The sequence below is a fragment of the Pituophis catenifer genome, unplaced genomic scaffold (assembly GCF_029215685.1).
Source record: "Pituophis catenifer annectens isolate HBS135680 unplaced genomic scaffold, rPitCat1.0.hap2 SCAF_17, whole genome shotgun sequence".
NCBI classification, from domain to species: domain Eukaryota; kingdom Metazoa; phylum Chordata; class Lepidosauria; order Squamata; family Colubridae; genus Pituophis; species Pituophis catenifer.
This window is the reverse complement of record NW_027256897.1, coordinates 12034744-12057263: the sequence shown is the minus strand read 5'-3', so window position 1 is coordinate 12057263 and position 22520 is coordinate 12034744. Positions and strand designations below refer to the sequence as shown.

The window sequence follows — 22520 nt, the reverse complement described above, 5'->3', positions numbered from 1 at the left end:
TTTGTATTTATGTTTTTACTTTGGCTGTGCAGCGCGCTGAGTCCTTCGGGAAAAGGGCGGTATATAAATTTGATAATTATATATATGTGTGTGTGTGTGTGTGTGTGTGTGTGTACAGTTAATATTTCGGGTTTTTTCCCGTGTAATTGTGGATATATCCCTAAAAGGGTAGAAGCGACGTTTCGACAGAATCTCATCTGCCATCATCAGGCTTATGTGTTTGTTTTTAATTGATGACAGGGCTTCTTTGACAGGTATTTGTGTGAATAGTGATACAACATCGAAGCTTACAAGAAGGTCATTTTCTTTTATGTGTTGCTTTTTTATTATTTGTATGAAATGGTATGACTTCTGTACATATGAAGCAGCAGATTCTACGTAAGGTTGCAGATGTTTTGCTAAATATCTGGCTAGATTTTGTAACGGTGAGCCTATGGACCTTACTATGGGTCTGAGAGGTATTCCATCTTTGTGTATTTTTGGGAGGCCGTACAGTTTTGGGCATTTTGATGATTTTTCTCTGGGAATAATTGTTTGTTGGATTTCTTTACTTATAGTACTTGATTTTATCTTTATCTTTGTGGTTTTTTCTAGATATGTTGTTGGGTCTGTGTTTATGGGTTTATATGTGGCGTCTTGAAGTAAGTCAGACAGTTTCTTTTCATAGTCCACTGTGTTCATTACTACTGTTGCATATATATATTATATATATATATATATATAATCACAAAGGTTCTTCGGCCTTAGAGAATCCCTTTAGCAGTTTCTGCTGGAAGAGAAGGGGACCATTCAGGGAATCCAACTGACAGCTTCAGATGCTTGGGGATGGTCTTAATAGGTCCCCACATTTGGGAAATCCACATAGATTACATCAAACAATGGCAGGAAGAAGCTCCTTCACACCCACAACAATAAAGGTGAACAAAGCGGGAAACGAGGGAAGCGGCCTGAATCGGTGACAGAGGAGGCCGTTTGATGCAGATTTAGCGCAGGGGATGCTGGGAATTGAAGTCCGGGAGGGTCTCCGGAGGCCTGGGAGCCCAAGGCCTAGTCTGGGGGCGGCCAGGGAGGGAGACAGGATGTTGGGAAGGAGGCTGTGTCCACCTGGAGACTGCCCGGGAGGCCCCTGAGAGGCGGGGGCTTGGGCCTGGGCCTCTCCTGCGGGGAAGGGGATGCAGCCATGACCCTCTTCTCTTTCTCCTCTGCAGGAGGACGGAGGATTGCGGCAGATGCAGGAAAGAGGCGCCGCCCGAGAGGAGGAGAGCGGGCCCCACAGAGCAGCCCTGCCCGGTCCCGGCGTGGCTTCCCTGGCAGACGGAGGGGAAAGGCCGGGGGGCTCCAGGGCTGCAGGAGGGAGGAGCCCAGGGGGAGCCCGGGAAAGGCGGCTGCCTGGAAGGCGATGCGGGGAAGAGGAAACGGGCAGAGACCACCAGATGGGCCTGGAGGGCGGAGGCTCCTTCGGAAGACCCCCAAAGCCCCACAGGATACAGGAGGGAGGAAAGGAACATCAGTGCCCGGAATGTAGAAAAAGCTTCAAAAGAAACGACCATCTTAAAAGTCATTTAAGGATCCACTCAGCAGAGAAACCATTTAAATGCCCAGAATGTGAAAAATCCTTCAGAACAAATGGACGTTTTGAAAACCATCTAAAAAACCACTCACTTGGAAACCGATATCAATGCCTGGAGTGTGGAAAGAGCTTCAGTCAGAGCAGCAACCTTTATACACATCAAAGGATCCACACAGGAGAAAAACCTTATAAGTGCCTGGAGTGTGGAAAGAGCTTCGGTGATAGGAGCTCACTCTATAAACATCAAACAATCCACTCAGGAGAAAAACCTCATAAATGTCTTGAGTGTGGAAAGAGATTCAGTCAGAGGGGATATCTTTATAGACATCAAAGGATCCACACAGGAGAAAAACCTCATAAATGCCTGGAATGTGGAAAGAGCTTCACTCATAGCAGCGGCCTTTATACACATCAAAGAATCCACACAGGAGAGAAACCTTATAAGTGCCTGGAGTGTGGAAAGAGCTTCGGTGATAGGAGCTCCCTCTATAAACATCAAAGAATCCACTCAGGAGAAAAACCTCATAAATGCCTTGAGTGTGGAAAGCGATTCAGTCAGAGGGGACATCTTTATAGACATCAAAGGATCCACTCAGGAGAAAAACCTCATAAGTGCCTGGAGTGTGGAGAGAGCTTCAGTCGGAGGAAAAGCCTTTATAAACATCAAAGGATCCACACAGGAGAAAAACCTCATACATGCCTGGAATGTGAAAAGAGCTTCAGTCAGTTGGGAAACCTTTATACACATCAAAGGATCCACACAGGAGAAAAACCACATAAATGCCTGGAGTGTGGAAAGAGCTTTGGTGGTAGGAGCAGCCTCTATAAACATCAAAGGATCCACTCAGGAGAAAAACCTCATAAATGCTTGGAATGTGGAAAGAGCTTCAGTAACAGGGATCATCTTTATACACATCAAAGAATCCACACAGGAGAAAAACCTCATAAATGCCTGGAGTGTGGAAAGAGCTTCAGTCAGAGGGGACATCTTTATATACATCAAAGGATCCACACAGGAGAGAAACCTCATAAATGCCTCGAGTGTGGAAAAAGATTCAGTCTGAGGGGAAACCTTTATATACATCAAAGGATCCACACAGGAGAAAAACCTCATAAATGCCTGGAATGTGGAAAGAGCTTCAGTCAGTTGGGAAACCTTTATACACATCAAAGAATCCACACAGGAGAGAAACCTCATAAATGGATTGAGACTGGATCCCAAATTTCAAGGGAAGCGGCTTGAATCGGTGAAAGAGGAGACTGGATGTTGCAGTTTGGCGCAGGGAATGTTGGGAGTCGTAGTCTGTGGGGATATATTTTGGGTCCGCAAGAGGCGGGGTCTTGGGCATCAGTCTCCCCTGCAGGGAAGGGAACGCAGGCGTCACCCTCTTCTCTTTCTCCCCTGCAGGAGGACGGAGGATGGTGGCAGATGGGGGAAAGAGGTGCCGGCCGAGAGGAGGAGAGCGGGCCCCGCAGAGCAGCCCTGCCCGGTCCCAGCGCGGCTTCCCCTTGAGACGGCGGGGAAAGGCCGGGGGGCTCCGGAGCTGCAGGAGGGAGGAGCCCGGGAAAGGCAGCTGCCTTGGAGGGCAATGCAGGGAGGAGGAAATGGGCAGAGACCCCGAGATGGGCCTGGAAGGCGGAGGCCACCCCTCCACCGGTAACCATAACAACTATCGATACCGCACAGGCACTATCTGGCTGGTTGGAGGAAGAAGGACGCTGATTGGTCTCTGGGGCGGGTGTCGATTGGCAGGAAGACTACGTGGGGCGGTCCCTCCGAAGGAAGAGGCGGAGCTTATAGAGAAAAAAGGGCATGAAGTTTCCACTTCCGGAAACAAAACGGGCATGGAATCGGTGACACAGAAGCTGGGATGATGCAGGTTGGGCACAGGGAATGCTGGGAGTTGAAATCCGGGAGGGTATCTTCCGAGAAGGCAGGCCCGGGAGCCCGAAGCCTAGTCTAGGAGGGTGGGCGGGGAGGGAGACAGGAGGCTGGGAGGGAGGCCGTGTCCACCTGAAGCATCCCCGGGAGGCCCGTGGGATGTGGGGGCTTGGGCCTGGGCCTCGCCGGCATGGAAGGGGATGCAGCCGTGACCCTCTTCTCTTTCTCCCCTGCAGGAGGACGGAGGATGGTGGCGGATGCAGGAAAGAGGCACTGCCCGAGAGGAGGAGGAGGAGAGCGGGCCCCGCGGAGCAAATGCGTTGGTTACAATTGATGCTCCCCAACTTCTGATTCTTTTGCCTTTTGAACATCTCAGAAAGATTGGAAAAACCTCTCAAGAAACGCCAAGGTCCCCAGTGTGTTTTCGATCCTCTCTAGTCTGGTCTCTTTGCTGCCGCCCAGAACTGTCCCGAACTGCAGACCAAGACCACAGAAAAGGTTGAGAAGGAAGACCCCAATAACCCCCCGGTCCTAGACCTGGACCAGATCAAGGAAGCCTTTGCCCAGTGGGTGGGGCCCAAAGGCCTCAATGGGAACCAGTCCAGGCCATCTGCACAACTCAGTGAACCCAGCTTGCTGTGTTTTAAGGGTGCCTTTCCCCCCCAAAAAAAACCTATGAGGCAGCCTTCCACCGTCGGGAGGAAAAGGGCCCTTCATGCAACCTGTATCTTGAGCCAAAGGATCCGGGCTCTTGGAGGAGAAACCTATCACTTGTGGTCATGTTGCTGTTGCAGGGATCACCTTGGCTGCTATACTTGAAGGTATCACTAATTTATTGTTTTTGAAGTGTGTCTCTTGTGATTTGTGGGAAGGGCAGGTGGGGAAAGGAAGCAAAGAGTTTGCATTCTTTCCCTTCCCTCTGAGAAGTCAAAGAGCTGCCAAATTCATTCGAAAGAACAGAGATCTTGGAGTAGAGAGAGAAAATAAAGTTGTTGAATAAACTGTTTGTGAGCCAAGTTCTTTGGAAATTATTTTCTCAACCCTCCGGGACTAATGCAGGTATAGGAAGGAAACATAGGGAGAATAAAAAAAGGACGAGATGCCTACACATCAACACCCAAACTACCAGCCCCATTTTCAACTGCAACGGTCGCCTGCACTCCTCCGCCAGCGAAAATGTGCCCCCCCAGCTCCATTTTCACTGGCAGAGGATTAGGAAAAGAAACTAAAAGCAAAAGAAATGTTTCTCCTTTTGCATTTGAGCATCCAAGAAGGGACAGGAAAGAGGAAAGGCAAAGAAGGAAAGACGAGAAGGGAGGGAGGAAGGAAAAAGAAGGAAAGAGGGAAGGAAAAAGAAGAAAAGGGAAGGGAGGGCAGGAGGAAGGAAGGAAGATTATAAGGGAGGGGGGGTCTGAGGGAAGTCCTGTCATAGCACTTGGCCACCACAGGTGCCCACAAGAAGAGAAGATGAGCTGGCCACGCCTACCCAGGGACACCCCCCCCCCAGGTCAAACATTTATTTATTTATTTTTCAAACTTCTATACCGCCCTTCTCCTTTCGGACTCAGGGCGGTGAACAGCCAAGATAAAAAACATTTATACATAAAATTAAAAATAGATTTAAAATAATTAAATAAATTTGGCCCGTAATTTAAAACTTATCAATTTAAAATCCATATCAAATTTTAAAACCAACCATAAAATCAGGACAGTCCGGCTAACTGAAAAAAAATAAGTTTTTAGGGCCCGACGAAAAGTCCGGAGGTTGGAGATCACTCGTATCTCTGGGGGTAGATTGTTCCAAAGGGTAGATGCCACCACAGAGAAGGCTCTCCCCCTGGGGGCACCCTGAGGAGGCCCTCTCTGTGGGAGCGAACTGGCCGGTGGGAGGCAATGGGTGGCAGAAGGCGGTCCCGTAAGTACCCCGGCCCTAAGCCATGGAGCACTTTAAAGGTGATCACCAACACCTTGAAGCGCACCTGGAAGTCCACCGGAAGCCAATGCAGCTCGCACAGGAGAGGAGTCACATGGGAGCGCCCCGTCGCTCCCATAATCCCCCGCGCGGCCACATTCTGTATCAGTTGGAGCCTCCGGGTGTACCCCAAGGGGAGCCCCATGTAGAGAGCGTTACAATAGTCCAGACGAGAAGTGACGAGTGCTTGAGTGACCATGCGTAGGGAGTCCCGATCCAGAAAGGGGCGCAACTGGCGTATCAGGCGAACCTGATAGAAAGCCTCCCTGGCCACGGCCGTCATATGCTTTTCTAAAGACAGCCGTGCGTCCAGGATGACACCCAAGTTGCGGGCCCTTTCTGTGGGGGCCAATGATTCGCTCCCAATAACAAGCGATGGCGTCAGCTGGCTATACCGAGACGCCGGCAGCCACAGCCACTCGGTCTTGGAAGGGTTGAGTCAAAGCCTGATGCAGCCCTGAATTAAATAAGAGTTTGACACCACCGAGCTAGATGAACCTTTACCTGATGAACAGAAAGCAGAGGAATGGGGGGACTCTCCCTATCCTGGCAACTGGGGAACACCCAGTCTCTGCACCTAGTGGGAGGACCAAACAGGTCCCCAATGAGTCTTCTTCATTTAAAACGTTCTTATAACTGCGCATCTTTCAGTCAACTCTATGCAGCTCCCAAAAGGGCGTTTTCAAAAGTATCCAACACATTAAAACATAAAATAAAAACCATCAAAGAAAAACCTGGGGCCAATCCATGCCACCTTCTCCTTGTCTGACCTCCCAGCGCCTGGGGAAAAGCCAGGGGTTTAAAGGCTAAAAGGGTGGGGGCTTTTTAAGAATATGGCTCATATCTCACAAAGCTTCCTTGGCCTTAGAGAGTCTCTTGTAGGGGTTTCTGCTGGAAGACAAGGGGACCATTCAGGGAATCCAACTGAGAGCTTCAGATGCTTGGGGATGGTCTTAATAGGTCCCCACATTTGGGAAATCCACATAGATTATATCAAACAATGACAGGGAGAAGCTCCTTTGCACCCCCAACAATAAAGTTCAAATTAGCAATAGATTCAGCCACAGCACACTTGCTTCAATGAGGATCTGAGTGGGATGAGCATTCAAAGGCAATTTATTAAGAGTATTGTAGCAAAGAGATTTCCCTCAATGAAAAGAGGGAATCTAGGACACAAAGAGCGGCTGATTCAGGCTCAGGGTCTCCTAAGGTCCCAGAATAGACCCAACTGGCTGCCCTTCATGGGCTCATATAAGAGTTCAACCCCTGACCTCCGCCGGCCTCAATCCGGGGGTGGTGGTGGTGGAGAGAGACCGGACCCCAAAGTTCAAAGAAAGCCCCCCCACCCCCCTGTCCCACCTCTGCCCCGGACCGTAATAACTTGCGGAACTGCGCAGGCGCCATGTGCCTTGTTGCAGGAAGAAGGACCCTGATTGGTCGCGCTCGGGATGTGGCAATTGGCAAATGGACTCTGAGGGGCGGATCCTGCAAAGGAAAAGGCGGAACTAGTGGAGAAAAAAGGGCATGAAGCCTCCAGTTCCGGAAACAAAACAAGCAACAAGGGAGCTGCCTGAATCGGCGACAGAGGAGGCAGTTTCATGCAGGTTTGGCGCAGGGGATGCTGGGAATCGTAGTCCAGGAGAGTCTCTTTCCGGTCGGCATGGGGGGGGGTGCTTTGGCCTGGGCCTCCCCTGCGGCGAAGGGAATGCTGGGTGTTGAAGTCCGGGAGGGTCTCTCCAAAGAAGGGAGGCTTGGGATCCCAAGGCCTAGTCTTGAGGGTGGGGAGGGACGGGAGGCTGGGAGAGAGTCCGTGTCTGCCTGGAGAATGCCTGAAAGGCCTGTGGGAGGCGGGGTCTTGGGCCTGGGCCTCCCCTGCAGGGAAGGGGAGGCAGCCGTGACTGTCTTCTCTCTCTCCCCTGCAGGAGGACGGAGCAACCTTTATAAACATCAAAGAATCCACACAGGAGAAAAACCTCATAAATGCCTTGAGTGTGGAAAAAGATTCAGTCAGAGGGGACATCTTGATAGCCATCAAAGGATCCACTCAGAAAAACCTCATAAATGCCTGGAGTGTGGAAAGAACTTCAGAACAAATGGACATTTTGAAAATCATCTAAAAAACCACTCAGTTGGAAACCGATATCAATGCCTTGAGTGTGGAAAGAGCTTCAATCAGAGATCGCATCTTGATCAACATCAAAGGATCCACTCGGGAGAGAAGCCATACGAATGCCTGGAGTGTGGAAAGAGCTTCGGTGATAGTAGCACCATCTATAAACATCAAAGAATCCACTCAGGAGAAAAACCTCATAAATGCCTTGAGTGTGGAAAGAGATTCAGTCAGAGGAGATATCTTTATAAACATCAAAGGATCCACTCAGGAGAAAAACCTCATAATTGCCTTGAGTGTGGAAAGAGCTTCAGTCAGAGGGGAGATCTTTATACACATCAAAGGATCCACTCAGGAGAAAAACCTCATAATTGCCTTGAGTGTGGAAAGAGATTCAGTCAAAGTAGCACCCTCTATAAACATCAGAGGATCCACACAGGAGAGAAACCACATAAATGCCTGGCAAGAAAGGTAATAAAATCCAATTAAAACTTTCACTTTTAATAAATTTAATATATTTTTTTCTTTTAATAAATTCCTTTAGTCTTCCAGGGCCATGCCCAGGGTCCCAGACCTGAGTTTGACTGCTGTCGGTCATTCTGATGGCAACTAGCAGAGCAGGCTGTCCTGGGAGGGGCGGGAGGCCTTGTATGAGTCTGGATGTCCATCTGTCAGTGGTTCAGGAATGTTGGATTCTCAACTGGGCAGCTGTGGACGAGATCCCTGCCTGATCCCTGTCCAAGGGCTGCAGTTGAGGGCTGCTCCGATTGTTAGACTTTGAAGTTAAAGAATGGAATTCTGAGGCCTGCCCTCAAAAGTATATAGATATACCCATACATATGCTACGTACACATTAATCACAGCCCATTTAGATTATAACTGTCAGATGTAAATGCCTTATTCTCTAATGTGTAAATAATGTATATATGGAACATCAGGGGTTAACTTATTCTTTGGACTTTAATGTATTCATAATTTACCACTCCCATTCCTGGTTCCACCCCTTGTATATATAAGGAGCCATCCTCCCCATTTTCCTTGCTTCTATCTTGAATATTCAGCGAATATAGAATGCCTATTATGATTAAAGAGAAATATATTTAAATCTCTAACTTCTATTATCTTTATTGAGTCTGATCCTGAAAATATTGCAACAAGCTGGTAGCAGAGGATGGTTAATTGACTCAATAAGTAATTAAAAATGTCCAAGAAAGATAGGCCCAACACCAGGGCCTACAGCAAAGAAATAGAAACTGATCAAGAGATGATCAACGAATCCACTAATGCGATTTCGAGAGAATCCGAAGAATACACCACTGAAGAAGAAGAACTGATGAGTGAAAACAACGACCAGGAAGAAATTGCCTTTTGGGCCCAGGCCCAAAAGAATGATGAAAGCCTCATCGCGGACCTCCAGGAGATGCTGAGGAACAGCGGAGCAGCGAGAGAGAAAAACGTCATTAAAGAAAAACCCAAAGATCAAAAAACTGTGAGTGAAATGACTACTGAGAAAATAGTTGTAAAAAAGAAAAGATGTGACCTCGCGCGAAATTTTGAATGGCAGCCATCTTGGTTTCAACGAACTTCAAAAGAGAGTGAAGCAGAGCCAATCAAAACGCTCAGTTCAAAATTTCTGGCGCGAAAAACGCTATCAGACGAAGAAAGTGAAAAAGAAGTCTCAAACTCTTCAGATGAACCAAAATCAGAAAGTGAAGACGATTTAACAAAGTCTCAAGTAAAGTCAGCAATGAAAACGCTTTTTGCTGCTTTTGGGCCAAGATTGAAAATTTCCAAGACATCAACGAAGAAGCAAGAAATCAAACCGACAACTCAAGACCTGCACGCTCCCATCCTGACTTCGAAAACGACGACACCCGAGCCCAGAGAGCCATGCCGATTCCGTCCTACACCGCAGACAGAATCGAGTGCCAGCGCACACAAGAGAAAGAGAAGAACCGTCGCCATCACCAAAGCCCCAAAAACCGAGCCAGAGACCGACTCATCTGAAGAGGAGCGGATCGAGAGAGCTGAAATGGAGAGAACCTTCCACAACGGCGCCAAAGAAGAAATGAGCAACGCGCATGTGCAAAACTACGTAGACGGCCCCGAAAGACTTGAACTGGCCAGAGAACCGCGCAGACTCGTTACAAGCATCCCAATGCCGTTCTGTAATTTCCTGCACTTGAGAGACCACGGACTGCCTCAGGTTGTAAGTAATGGACAAAATAATGTGGGGAACTTACCCAGTGACTTCCCAAAACTTAGAGTTGATGGCATTAATTTACAAGAGTGGTACCAACAGCTTCAGGTTATTTTCATGAAAGAAAATTTACTATTCTTTATAACTAGTCCTCCAAGAAGACCTTGGACTTTAAAAATAGATTGTTTACATCATAGAGCATTTTTCATAATAATTTCTAGCGTGTCTCCTGCAATGTATCATAGCATCAAACCAAACCTAACTGTATCAGAAATAATTCAATGCATGTTTAATCTATTTCACAGCGATAGCGTAGCCACAACCACAAGAATGTCTAAGGATTTCTTTTCTTCTAGAGTGAAACCAGGGGTTTCTATAAGTGAGCATTTGATAAATCTAAACAAAATAAGAGCTGAGCTGCAATTGAGGGGGGAAGTGATTTCAGATCAAACAATGAAAAGTGTTATTATCAATTCACTTGATCCATCATGGGATAGCTTTATGTCACACTTAGATACCATTAATTTGGGATATTTATCAATAGAAAGTCTATCTAACAAATTGATAGCAGAAGACAATTCAAGAAAAAATCGTTCCAGTAACCAAACAGAACACAAATCTTTTAGGAAAGTAGTCTTTCAAGATAAATATAATGAGGCCTTTAGATGCCACAATTGTGGATCCAGGGAACACAGTAGAAGAGACTGTCCCAAAGTCCCAAGGGAGAGACATAGGCCAGAATATAGGAGCAAATACAATTACAGACAATCTTCCACAGATAGACACAAATATAGAAGTCCACCAAATTACAGAGAAAGTAGAGGGGGTAGAGAAAATTCAAAAGAGAGAAAATCTGGGTCACTAAATGGGCTAAATAAACAAGACAGCACCAGAACACAACAAGATGAGAACAATAATTGGCTTATTGATTCTGGTGCAACAAATCACACCACTAACAACAAAAGTATATTATCTTCATTTACAGAAGATAAGTTTGTGATAAAGGTAGCTAATCAAGAAAAGGTTCAAGTATTAGGCAGAGGAAATGTGACCTTGCCTGGTTTAGGGAAAATAGAGGGGGTATTATTAATCCCAGAAATACCTCACAACATACTGAGTGCTATAAAACTAAGCAGAGAATCTGACATCAATATAGTTTTCTCAAAGGGGAAAGCAACTATAGAAAAGAACAAAACAAATGTAGGTACTGTGATGATAAAAGGGGGTCTACCCTATCTGATAACCAAAGAAAGATGGTTACATAACATTGATTCAAATATGGAAGATTGTATTGAAGCAGATGATGAAAATGTCAGTAACAGTGACAATGATGAATGTAAAATAACTCATGATAACAAAAATACACACAATGAGAAGAAACCAAAAATAGGTAAACCAATTCATGATGAGTGTGCTCACATCTTACATAGGAAGTTAGGACATGCAAGCTTTCCCGTAGTACAAAAAATGACTGAACACGCAGAAGGTGTCAAAATAAAAAATTGTGAAAATTATTTGGAATGCTCAGTATGTAAATCCACCAAACTAAAAACCAGTCCCAGACCAAAAAAATCTAACAGATCAACTAACAATATTTTTGATTTGGTACATATGGACTTAGTTGGTCCATTAACTCCATCAATTACCTATAGAAAACGTTACTTCCTAACAATAGTGGATGATTACAGTCGCTATGGTTTTGTTTACACATTAAAGCACAAGGATGAAACCTTTCAGAAATTTAAGGAATTCTACAAACGCATAGAAACACAGCATAATATCAGAATAAAACAAATTATGACAGATAGGGGATGTGAATTCATGTCTAAAGAATTCTCCCAATGGTTAAAGGATAGAGGGATGCTACATTTCACGTCCAATCCATTTTCTGCATTTCAAAATGGGATTGCAGAGAGAAAGAATTCCACACTACAAACCATGATTAGATGCACATTAGAGGATGCTGGTTTAGGCAAACAATTTTGGTCAGAAGCCTTACATTATTCAAATTACACTCAAAATAGAACATGGTCCAGTATTGTGAATAAGACACCATATGAGGTGATGTACAATAGAAAACCCAAATTAGCACACATGCACATATTTGGAGTTACTGCAGACGTACACATACCTAAACAATTGAGGAGAAAGGGAGAAAACGTATCCAGGAGATTAAGATTCATGGGATACGAAACTGGAACCAAAGGGTACAGATTCATTGATAATAATAACAAATTTATAGTATCCAGAACAGCTGTGTTCCATGAGCAGGCCAATTGGTCTAAATTGCACCTTAATGAAATATTTCCTAATAAAAGCAAAGATAATATATCTTGCGAGGAAGGAACAACAGAAAATCAAAATATTAACAAAAGTAAGAACAAAACCAAAACTTGGACAAATAGTCAGCATAAAATAAAGACAGACACATTAACAAAAAAGGAAGCCAGATATTTGCATGACAACCATAGCAAACCTGAAAGAAATATTAGAAACAATAGAAACCAAATACCAAATAAATACAAAGATTACATAATGCATATGAATGGAGAACAAATAACACCTAATACATATGAGGAAGTATTGAAACTTCCCCGTGAAGAAAGAGAAAAATGGGAACTAGCTATGGAAAAAGAGATGGAAAGTTTACAAGGATTAAATGTATTCACACCTGCGATCGCACCTAAGGATAAAACAATTATAGGTACCAGGTGGATTTATAAAATTAAGAATTTGGAAGGAGGTAATACCTTATACAAGGCCAGACTAGTTGCACAAGGTTATGCACAAAAATATCCAGAAGACTATACTGACACTTATTCACCAACAGTGAGAACAGAGAGTGTCAAAACAGCTCTTGTAGTAGCATCTGCACTCAATCTGGACGTGTTTCAATATGACATACAGACTGCATACTTACACGCAAAATTAGATAAGGAAATATATGTAAGAGCACCACACAGTCAATACACTAATAAGAACGAAATTTGGTTATTAAATAAGAGTCTGTACGGATTGAAGCAATCTGGCAAAAGATGGTACGATTGTTTGGTAAAAGTACTTAAGACCATGGATTTCAACGCCACCACTGCTGATAACTGTTTCTTTGTAAAAAAGAGTAATGATCATATTGAATTTGTATTAATTTATGTGGATGATATTTTATATATTGGAAAGCATAAAGAGAGCAGGGAAATCTTTGTAAATAAGTTAAACGAACATTTCTCATTGAAATCACTAGGTAGAGTGAATAAATACCTTGGTGTACAAATTAACAAAACTAAAAGGGGATTCAAACTTACTCAGAAAGATAAAATCATTGAACTCCTAAACAAATGTAACTTAAATAATGCCAAAACATGTGACACACCTATGCAAACTGATTTTCTTAGAAACACTGATGAATCTTCCCCTGAGTTTAAAGACAACACATTTTACAGATCAGTTATAGGTTCACTCCTTTATATATCTAATTGGACTAGGCCAGATATTGCATTACCTCTCAATTTATTGTCAAGATATGTTAGCAAACCAACCTTGTATCATTGGGAAGCTGTCAAAAGAATTTTAAGATATCTGAAAAGTACATTAGATTTTTGTTTAATATTGGAACCAAATAATGACAAAGAACCAAAAATTACTTGTTATGCTGATGCAGATTGGGCTGGTGATACATCATGCAGAAAGAGTACCTCTGGTTATGTTTTTCTATTGAACGATTGTCCAGTTTACTGGTATACTGGTAAACAAGAACTGGTAGCCACTTCTACCACAGAAGCGGAATATGTTTGCTTGTCTAAAGCTGCAAATAACCTTGTATGGTTCAATGATTTGATCACAGATGTTTGGAAGAAACCTACTTTACCATTTATTATGCATGAAGACAATAAAGCGGCCATTGAAATATCTAGATCCGATGCAATTGGACAAAGGTCCAGGCATATTGATATAAAATTTAAGCACGTGAGACAACTATCTCAAGACGGATTCATCAAAGCAATACATTGTGATACTTCTGAACAATTAGCTGATATATTAACAAAACCCTTACCTTCTAAACAACACAAATATTTAACTTCTAAATTATATGTATTATATTGTCCTGAATCTGAATGTAACTGGTGTTGTATAACGAACCGGCATTTAGAGGGGGATTTGTCAGATGTAAATGCCTTATTCTCTAATGTGTAAATAATGTATATATGGAACATCAGGGGTTAACTTATTCTTTGGACTTTAATGTATTCATAATTTACCACTCCCATTCCTGGCTCCACCCCTTGTATATATAAGGAGCCATCCTCCCCATTTTCCTTGCTTCTATCTTGAATATTCAGCGAATATAGAATGCCTATTATGATTAAAGAGAAATATATTTAAATCTCTAACTTCTATTATCTTTATTGAGTCTGATCCTGAAAATATTGCAACAATAACATAAAAAGAGACTTGGGAGTTCACAAGGTGGATACTTCTTCATATGGAAGAAAACTGAGTGAACCTAATGTGCTGCTTCGGATACCGCAGAGCCTCTTCCCAGCAGTTGTGGAGAGGATGTGTTGTGTCCCAGACAATCCTGCAGAACCTGGTCAGGCATCGTTTCTAGCTGATTAGAAACCAGTTGAGTTTCTGGGACGGAAAGTTCTTCAGTGGGATGAGGCATTTTATTTTGAATTTGAGAATTCCCATATTTATATCTTCTGAGTTTGCAAAACTTTATTGAACTTTATTGAGGAGAACATCAGGGTAAAGATCAAGAATGGCATTTTCTTTTCCTTCAAAAGCCAAACCGTGTCTAGGAGGACAGTTTGGGGATTGAGTAGAAATGCGAGTTGGAAACAGTGTGGGCAGTTGAACGGTTTTTCTACCAAATTGGGCTAGTTTTGCAGATTTGTTGCAGGAAAAAGTTTGACCTCTGTGGGTTCCAATTTGGAGGCTATTTTGGATTATTTCTAAAGCACTGTAGAGATAGTCCTTGACCTACAACTATTTGCTTAGTGACTTAGTGAAGTTATAGCAGCACTGAAAAAAGTGGCCTTGACCAGTTTTCACACTTACGACTGTTCCAGCATCCCCGTGGTCATGTGGTCAAAATCCAGGCGTTTAGCCACTGGCATGTATTTATGACTGCTGCGCTGTCCCAGGGTCACGTCATCACCATTTGTAACCTTCCCAGCTGGTGTCTCACAAAGTCATTGGAGGATTCACATAACAACTTCACAACTCACTTCACAACTGTAGGATATGAGCTGCCAATTATGGCAAAAAATGGGGTGCAGCAACTGTGAAGAACAGAAATTTTTGTCTCAATTCTGATTGGAGATCTAGTTAGTACTACCTGTACAGTTTGGGGGCAATATATCCAACCGTCATGAACGATAACCACAAAATACATCCCAGAGACAGTAAGAGGATTAAGTCAGCCAGGCCCTCCCCCAGAGCTGCCTTGCCAGCCCCTCCACAGACCCCCCCCCCACACACATACACACACCTACATGGATTCATCTTCTCCTTTTTCATCCCTCCTCCTTTCTGAAGGGCCCCTTTGGAAAAGTACAGCAGAGGGGGGAAATCTCCAATACTGACCCCTGCATATTTGGATTTTTCATTTTTTTTTGAACCCTTGGAAACCTGATGCTCCAGTTGACACACATATATATTTTCCTCCTCCACCCCCTCCCCCTTTGGAGGGGGCTCCTGCTGCTGCTGCTGCCCAGGCCAGTGTGGCCTGCGATGTAGCCCTCCACCCACGGACTGGCACCTTTGAAATGACTAACTTAAAATGACATATTAACATGGCAGTCTATACCTTTTTTTTAAAGGTTGCTTGTTTTTCCCTTCTTGACAAAGGCTCTTTATTTGGTATGTGAGAACTTGCTTTTTCAGCAACTACACAACAGAGTATTCCGAGTGTCTCTAAATACATCTGCAACTTTCAGGAAAGACACAAACCCAGCTGGGAAAGACTGACACAAAAATTGGTCACGTGTGGAATTTTATCCAGAATCAATGTTTTCTGTTTGCGCTTCACAAGCACTCAATGTATTTTATGGTTTCATCATTTCGTTACTGACTTCTGTGAGGAAATTCACTAGCAGGAACCATTGGCAGGAGGTTCTCTTCCTTAGCTCCTCTTTAACTGGAGATGGTCTCCTTTTCTGCATGAATTCCTAGTTCTTCTGTCTAGGAACAAGAATTGTCCTGGATGAAACGGAGGCCATATAGATGCTTCTTAAAAACACATTTGTGAGTTGTAAGATCTTATTTACTAGAATCCTGGATTGGTTTTTACTAATCGGGGATATTTTCCTTTGTTTTAAAACAAAATAGAAGAATATTTGTAGCTCAGGGTTGAAATGAGGGGTCTTTTTAGCTCGCTGAGGCCCCCACACCCTTCCAGCAACTATGATGTTAGCTAGTAAGTAATGAAACGTGCAACGCGCCCCCCTCCTCTCTTCCCCCAACAACAACCCTGTGAGGTGAGCTGCACCGAAAGAGGGACTTGAACTCCAGGTCTGTTGCTTTCTACCCTGGTGCCTTAATCCATGGACTAAACTGGGTCCCCTTTATAGTCTGCTATAAGGTCGCAGCCCCAGAAGAGCCCCTGCCCTCCGTGAACCAGTCCAGGCCATCTGCACAACTCAGTGAACCCAACTGGCTGTGTTTTTAGGGTGCCTTTCCCCCCCCAAAAAAAACCTATGAGGAAGCCTCCCACCGTCAGGAGGAAAAGGGCCCTTCATGCAACCTGTATCTTGAGCCAAAGGATCCGGGCTCTTGGTGGAGGAGAAATCCATCACTTGTGGTCATGGGAACCCAACTGCAGCAGCTCAGAAACCCTGGCAACTACAGGGAAGGGCTGGCTCTGCTTCCCTGTCTCCATCCCGCCCATCGAATGGCCAGCTTGATGAACGGAAGGGCCGAGGTGGGGGATTGTTCACCTTGCTGGTTGAGAATACCCCAAATTGTCTCCTCAGCAAAAGCATCTTTGATCGCATCCTACAAAGCCTCCAGTGGTAGAGAAGGTGCCCTGAGGGTTCAAAGGGTCCCAAATCCCCCTTTCTGGGCATAGCCACACCCGGAAAGCCTTTCTCCTCAGAGTCCGTGGGCAGTGAGGGAGGCGTGGTGGCTGCTGGAGCAAACAGCCCCACCCTTTGCTTCATGCCACAGTAAGGGTCTCCGTGCCGCGAGGCCAAAGCCGCACTCCGCTTCTCTGCTGCAGAGGGGAAGGTCAGCTGGTGGAGAAGGCCAGGCCCTTCCCTTCCTCCAGGATGGGGCAGAGCAGGAGAAGAAAAGCTGTTGCAGGGATCACCTTGGCTGCTATACTTGAAGGTATCGCTAATTTATTGTTTTTGAAGCGTGTCTCTTGTGATTTGTGGGAAGGACAGGTGGGGAAAGGAAGCAAAGAGTTTGAATTCTTTCCCTTCCCTCTGAGAAGTCAAAGAGCTGCCAAATTCATTCAGAGATCTTGGAGTAGAGAGAGAAAATAAAGTTGTTGAATAAACTGTTTGTGAGCCAAGTTCTTTGGAAATTATTTTCTCAACCCTCCGGGACTAATGCAGGTGTAGGAAGGAAACACAGGGAGAATAAAAAAAGGAGGAGATGCCTACACATCAACACCCAAAGTATGAAGAATAAACAGAGGGAACCTGACGTCCCAGAACACGAGAGCAAAGATGAGTTTGCTGCCGTTACTAAAACATGGTGGGATGAAACTCAGGAGGATTTAAATTTTCCAAAACACCTAATAAAAAGAGGTGGAGGTGGAGTTGCACTTAAACAGCTGCACCTTTGTAGAAATGCAAAAAGTAAAAAATGAAGAAAACCTCCTTGAATGCATTTGGGTTAATATGAAAGGAAAACGGAATGAGGTTGCCATAGGTGTATACGATGGACTGCCCAATCGGAGGAACTAGATCAGGGGCGTCAAACTGAAGGGTGCTTGGATCTGGCCCATGGGGAACAGATCGGACTGGCCCACAATGCCTCTGCCAGTGAAAACAGAGCTCGGGAGGTAAGCGTGTAGCCCTACCAGGCCCAGTTTTCAGTTGCAACGGCCGCCTGCACTCCTCTGCCCCCAGCTCCATTTTCACCGGCAGAGGATTAGGAAAAGAAACTAAAAGCAAAAGAAATGTTTCTCCTTTTGCATTTGAGCATCCAAGAAGGGCCAGGAAGGAGAAAAGGCATAGAAGGAAAGACGAGAAGGGAGGAAGGAAGGAAAAAGAAGGAAAAAGAGAAGGAAAAAGAAGAAAAGGGAAGGGAGGGGAGGGGAGGGCAGGAGGAAGGAAGGAAGGTTATGAGGGAGGGAGGGTCTGAGGGAAGTCCTTTTTTTCAATAAAAAAAAAGAAGAGTGAAGATGAGCTGGCCACGCCTACCCAGGCACCCCCCCCCGGGGTCAAACATAACCCTGATGCAGCCCTGAAGGAAATAAGAGTTTGACACCACTGAGCTAGATGCACCTTTTGCTAAGCATTTAGCTGATGAACAGAAAGCAGAGGAATGGGGGACTTTCCCTATCCTGACAACTGGGGAACACCCAGTCTCTGCACCTAGTGGGAGGACCAAACAGGTCCCCAATGAGTCTTCTTCATTTAAAACCTTCTTATAACTGCCCATCTTTCAGTTAACTCTATGCAGCTCCCAAAAGGGTGTTTTCAAAAGTATCCAACACATTAAAACATAAAATAAAAACCATCAAAGAAAAACCTGGGGCCAATCCATGCCACCTTCTCCTTGTCTGACCTCCCAGCGCCTGGGGAAAAGCCAGGGGTTTAAAGGCTAAAAGGGTGGGGGCTTTTTAAGAATATGGCTCATATCTCACAAAGCTTCCTTGGCCTTAGAGAGTCCCTTGTAGGGGTTTCTGCTGGAAGACAAGGGGACCATTCAGGGAATCCAACTGAGAGCTTCAGATGCTTGGGGATGGTCTTAATAGGTCCCCACATTTGGGAAATCCACATAGATTATATCAAACAATGGCAGGGAGAAGCTCCTTTGCACCCCCAACAATAAAGTTCAAATTAGCAATAGATTCAGCCACAGCACACTTGCTCCAATGAGGATCTGAGTGGGAGGAGCATTCAAAGGCAATTTATTAGAATATTGTAGCAAAGAGATTTCCCTCAATGAAAAGAGGGAATCCAGGACACAAAGAGCGGCTGATTCAAACTCAGGGTCTCCGAAGGTCCCACAGTAGACCCAACTGACTGCCCTTCATGGGCTCATATAAGGCTTCAACCCCTGACCTCCGCTGGCCTCAATACGGGGGGGGGAGACTGGACCCTAAAGTTCAAAGAAAGCCCCCCCCGTCCCACCTCCGCCCCGGACCATAATAACTTGCGGAACTGCGCAGGTGCCATGTGCCTTGTTGCAGGAAGAAGGACGCTGATTGGTCACGCTCGGGATGTCAGCAATGGGCAAATGGACTCCAAGGAGCAGATCCTACAAGGGAAAAGGCGGAACTAGTGGAGAGAAAAGGGCGTGAAGCCTCCACTTCCGGAAACAAAAAAGGCAGTGAGGGAAGCTGCCTGAATCGGCGACAGAGGAGGCCCTTTGATGCAGGTTTGGCGCAGGGGATGCTGGGAATCGTAGTCCGGGAGGGTCTCTTTCAGTTCCGCACGGGGGGGGGCTTGGACCTGGGCCTCCCCTGTGGGGAAGGGGACGCAGCCGTGACCCTCTTCTCTCTCTCCCCTGCAGGAGGACGGAGGATGGTGGCGGATGCAGGAAAGTGGCGCCGCCCGAGAGGAGGAGGAAGAGGAGAGCGGGCCCCACGGAGCAGCCCTGCCCAGTCCCGGCACGGCTTCCCCTGGAGACGGCGGGGAAAGGCCGGGGGGGCTCCGGGGCTGCAGGCAGGAGAAGCCCAGGGGGAGCCCGGGAAAGGCAGCTGCCTGGAGGGCGATGCGGAGAGGAGGAAACGGGCGGAGACCCCGAGACAGGCTTGGAGGGCGGAGGTTCCTTTGAAAACCCCCGAAAGCCCCGAAGGATCCAGGAGGAAGAAAATGAACATCAGTGCCCACAATGTTGTAAAACCTTCAAAAGAAAAGGAAATCTTCAAAGCCACCTAATTATCCACACAGGAGAGAAACCTCATAAGTGCCTGGAGTGTTGAAAGAGCTTTGGTGATAGGAGCACCCTCTATAGACATCAAAAAATCCACTCAGGAGAAAAACCACATATGCATTTGCCTGGAGTGTGGAAAGAGATTCAGTCAGAGGGGACATCTTTATAGACATCAAAGAATCCACTCAGGAGTAAAACCTCATAAATGCCTTGAGTGTGGAAAGCGATTCAGTGAGAGGGGACATCTTTATAGACATCAATGTGGGAATGCAGTGGCCATAGTACATGTATAGACCAGTTTAACTGGTTGGACACTTGTATGGAGCTTAGCATCGAAATAATCAAACTATGAAAAGCGGGTTCATATGGATACTCTCTGAAGGGCCCTATTCATTCTCTCTTTGTTTATAACATAGGCTGTGCCTGCAAAAGCAAAGATATCTCCTTGTATAAACATTCCTGAGAAGCAAAGCAGACACATCTCCTATCTCTTTGTAAACACATTCCTGAGAATCAGATAACAGAGATGGGCCTCTCGCCTGGTAGTATCTGGTACCAAGCAGCCAGAGTTAGGTTTTGCTTTGCATCTTTACCATTGCTTTCCTATCTCTTGTATGTAATATGAGATGTGTAGCCATAATAACGCCTTCTGATGACGCTGTATTTGGATAACTAATAAAAGAGATTGTAGCCTTTTGTTTGCTGCTCTCTCATCCCGAGAAAACACTTGTCCTGTGTTTTTTCTAAACTGGAATCCTCATGAGAAGCCCGCCAGAATGAATTCAACATCTGGTGACCCCGACGTGATAACCCTGCTTGTAGCTATATGTCTCTTAGTAATTTCATACTCTGTTGTGGCCCCGCCCTCTGAGCCTGTCCCATCGGAGGAAGAAAGCTCCGAGCATGAGGAAGAGGAGTCAGCCAGGCCTCCCTCTCCAGGCCCCTCCCCTCTGGCATTGTCTCAAGTGCCGGCCGAGGGAGAGGAGACAGCTGATTCGAGTCAAAGTGATAATGACACATCATTCCTGGACGCACGCCTCCGAAGGCGTGATAAACGTTTGCAGCAGCTTGGGAGGCGTGCTAGGGATTAGAACTGAGTCACTGGACCACACCCCAGAGACCACACCCCAGAGACTATATAATAGAGAGTGGTGGTCAAGGATCTTTTGTGACGAACAAAGCAAAACCTTGGAGTCACTAAAGCCTCGTCCGGAACTGCTGGGAGAAATATTATTTCTGTTTGGACTTTCTTGAACGTTCGTATCTTATCTGTCTGTTTGTGAAAATAAAGTAACTTGGCAGACGGTGTGTCTATCGCTGCCAAGTCGGAGATAAGAACTGAGTGCGTTCCAAAGTGTTTCCTTAACCCTCGACTGGCTGTGTGTGTGTGTGTGGGGACGGGGACAGATCATCTTGTTCGTCACCACATACTCCATCGTTAACCCACGATGGACCAACAGCTGCAGCAGCAGATACAGCAGATGCTGGAGGCCAATCAGCTTCTGCAACAGCAAGTAGCACAGCTAACTGCCCAACTTGCTTTGGGAAATGCTCCTGCAGCTCCACCTCCTCCCCCTCCCCGTCCGAGATGCCCAGTGAATGTGCCAGATAGGTTTTCTGGGCAGCAGGAGATGTTTCCGGCCTTCTTGGGACAATGCCAACTGTTTATGGCAATGAGGCCGGAGGATTTTCCGGATGACCGGGCTCGGGTGGCATTTGTTATCAGCTCCCTCTCAGGCACTGCCGCCCGATGGGCCACGCCCCTGTTGTTGCAAGATAGCCCCTTGCTCCTGGACTTTCAGGGCTTTTTACAACACCTGCGCACCATGTTTGAGGACCCCCTCCGGGTGCAGACGGCAGCGAGGCGCATCAAGGACCTCCGCCAAGGCAAGCGCCCCCTGCAGGACTATATTGCAGAGTTCCGACTGCTAGGCCAGGATTCGGCTTGGAATGAGGTGGCGCTGATGGACGCCTTCCAGGACGGCCTTTCCGACGAGATGCAGGACGAGCTGGTTCGTGTGGAGGCGCCACCGACCCTCGACGCGCTGGTGACCCAATGCCTGCACATCGACGCCCGCTTGCAACGGCGACGGCCCCGTCGGGCTCTTCCGGAACCATCGACAGCGTCGGCACCCCTGCGTTTCGCACCGACAGCGCTCAGGACCGCACAGCGTTTTGTGGCGACGGCTGAGGAGCCTATGGAGCTCGGAGCAGCCAGACCTCAACTGACGGCCCAGGAGCGGATGCGGAGACGTCAAGGGGGGTTGTGCCTCTATTGCGGCGAGGCGGGACATTTTGCCGCCTCGTGTCCCCGGAAGCGGAGTGGACCGCTCAAGCCTGTTCCGGAGTCTCGGCATGACCTGCCGGGAAACGGGCCAGGCCTGGCCTAGGGGAAACTCTGGGTCAGGCACGTGACCATGCCCCGCCGGAGTCGGCGGCTGTGGACTGTGAGCCCCCTCGGCACCTGATTTTGAACACCCGGGTGTTGTTGGCTAACCGGTCGGAGGGGCTCCAAGCGCACGCGCTGGTGGACTCGGGGGCCACCACGAACTTTATGGACCAGGCCTTTGTGGCCCATTACAAAGTCCCCTTGGTTCCAGTGGACCCTCCGTTGAGGGTTGAAACTATAGATGGGCGGGAACTCGTGGCGGGACCCATCAAAACCGCTACCCAGCCCTTGCCCCTCGCCATTGGAAACCACGAGGAGGCGATCCAGTTTTACGTAACGGCGGA

General features: G+C 46.4%; 2 pseudogenes; one reads left to right on the top strand and one right to left on the bottom strand.

Annotated features, from left to right (window-relative positions):
- Nucleotides 1-22520, bottom strand: part of LOC139325875 (uncharacterized) — a 181465-nt pseudogene that overhangs the window by 67966 nt on the left and 90979 nt on the right.
- Nucleotides 1-22520, top strand: part of LOC139325577 (uncharacterized) — an 87283-nt pseudogene that overhangs the window by 58665 nt on the left and 6098 nt on the right.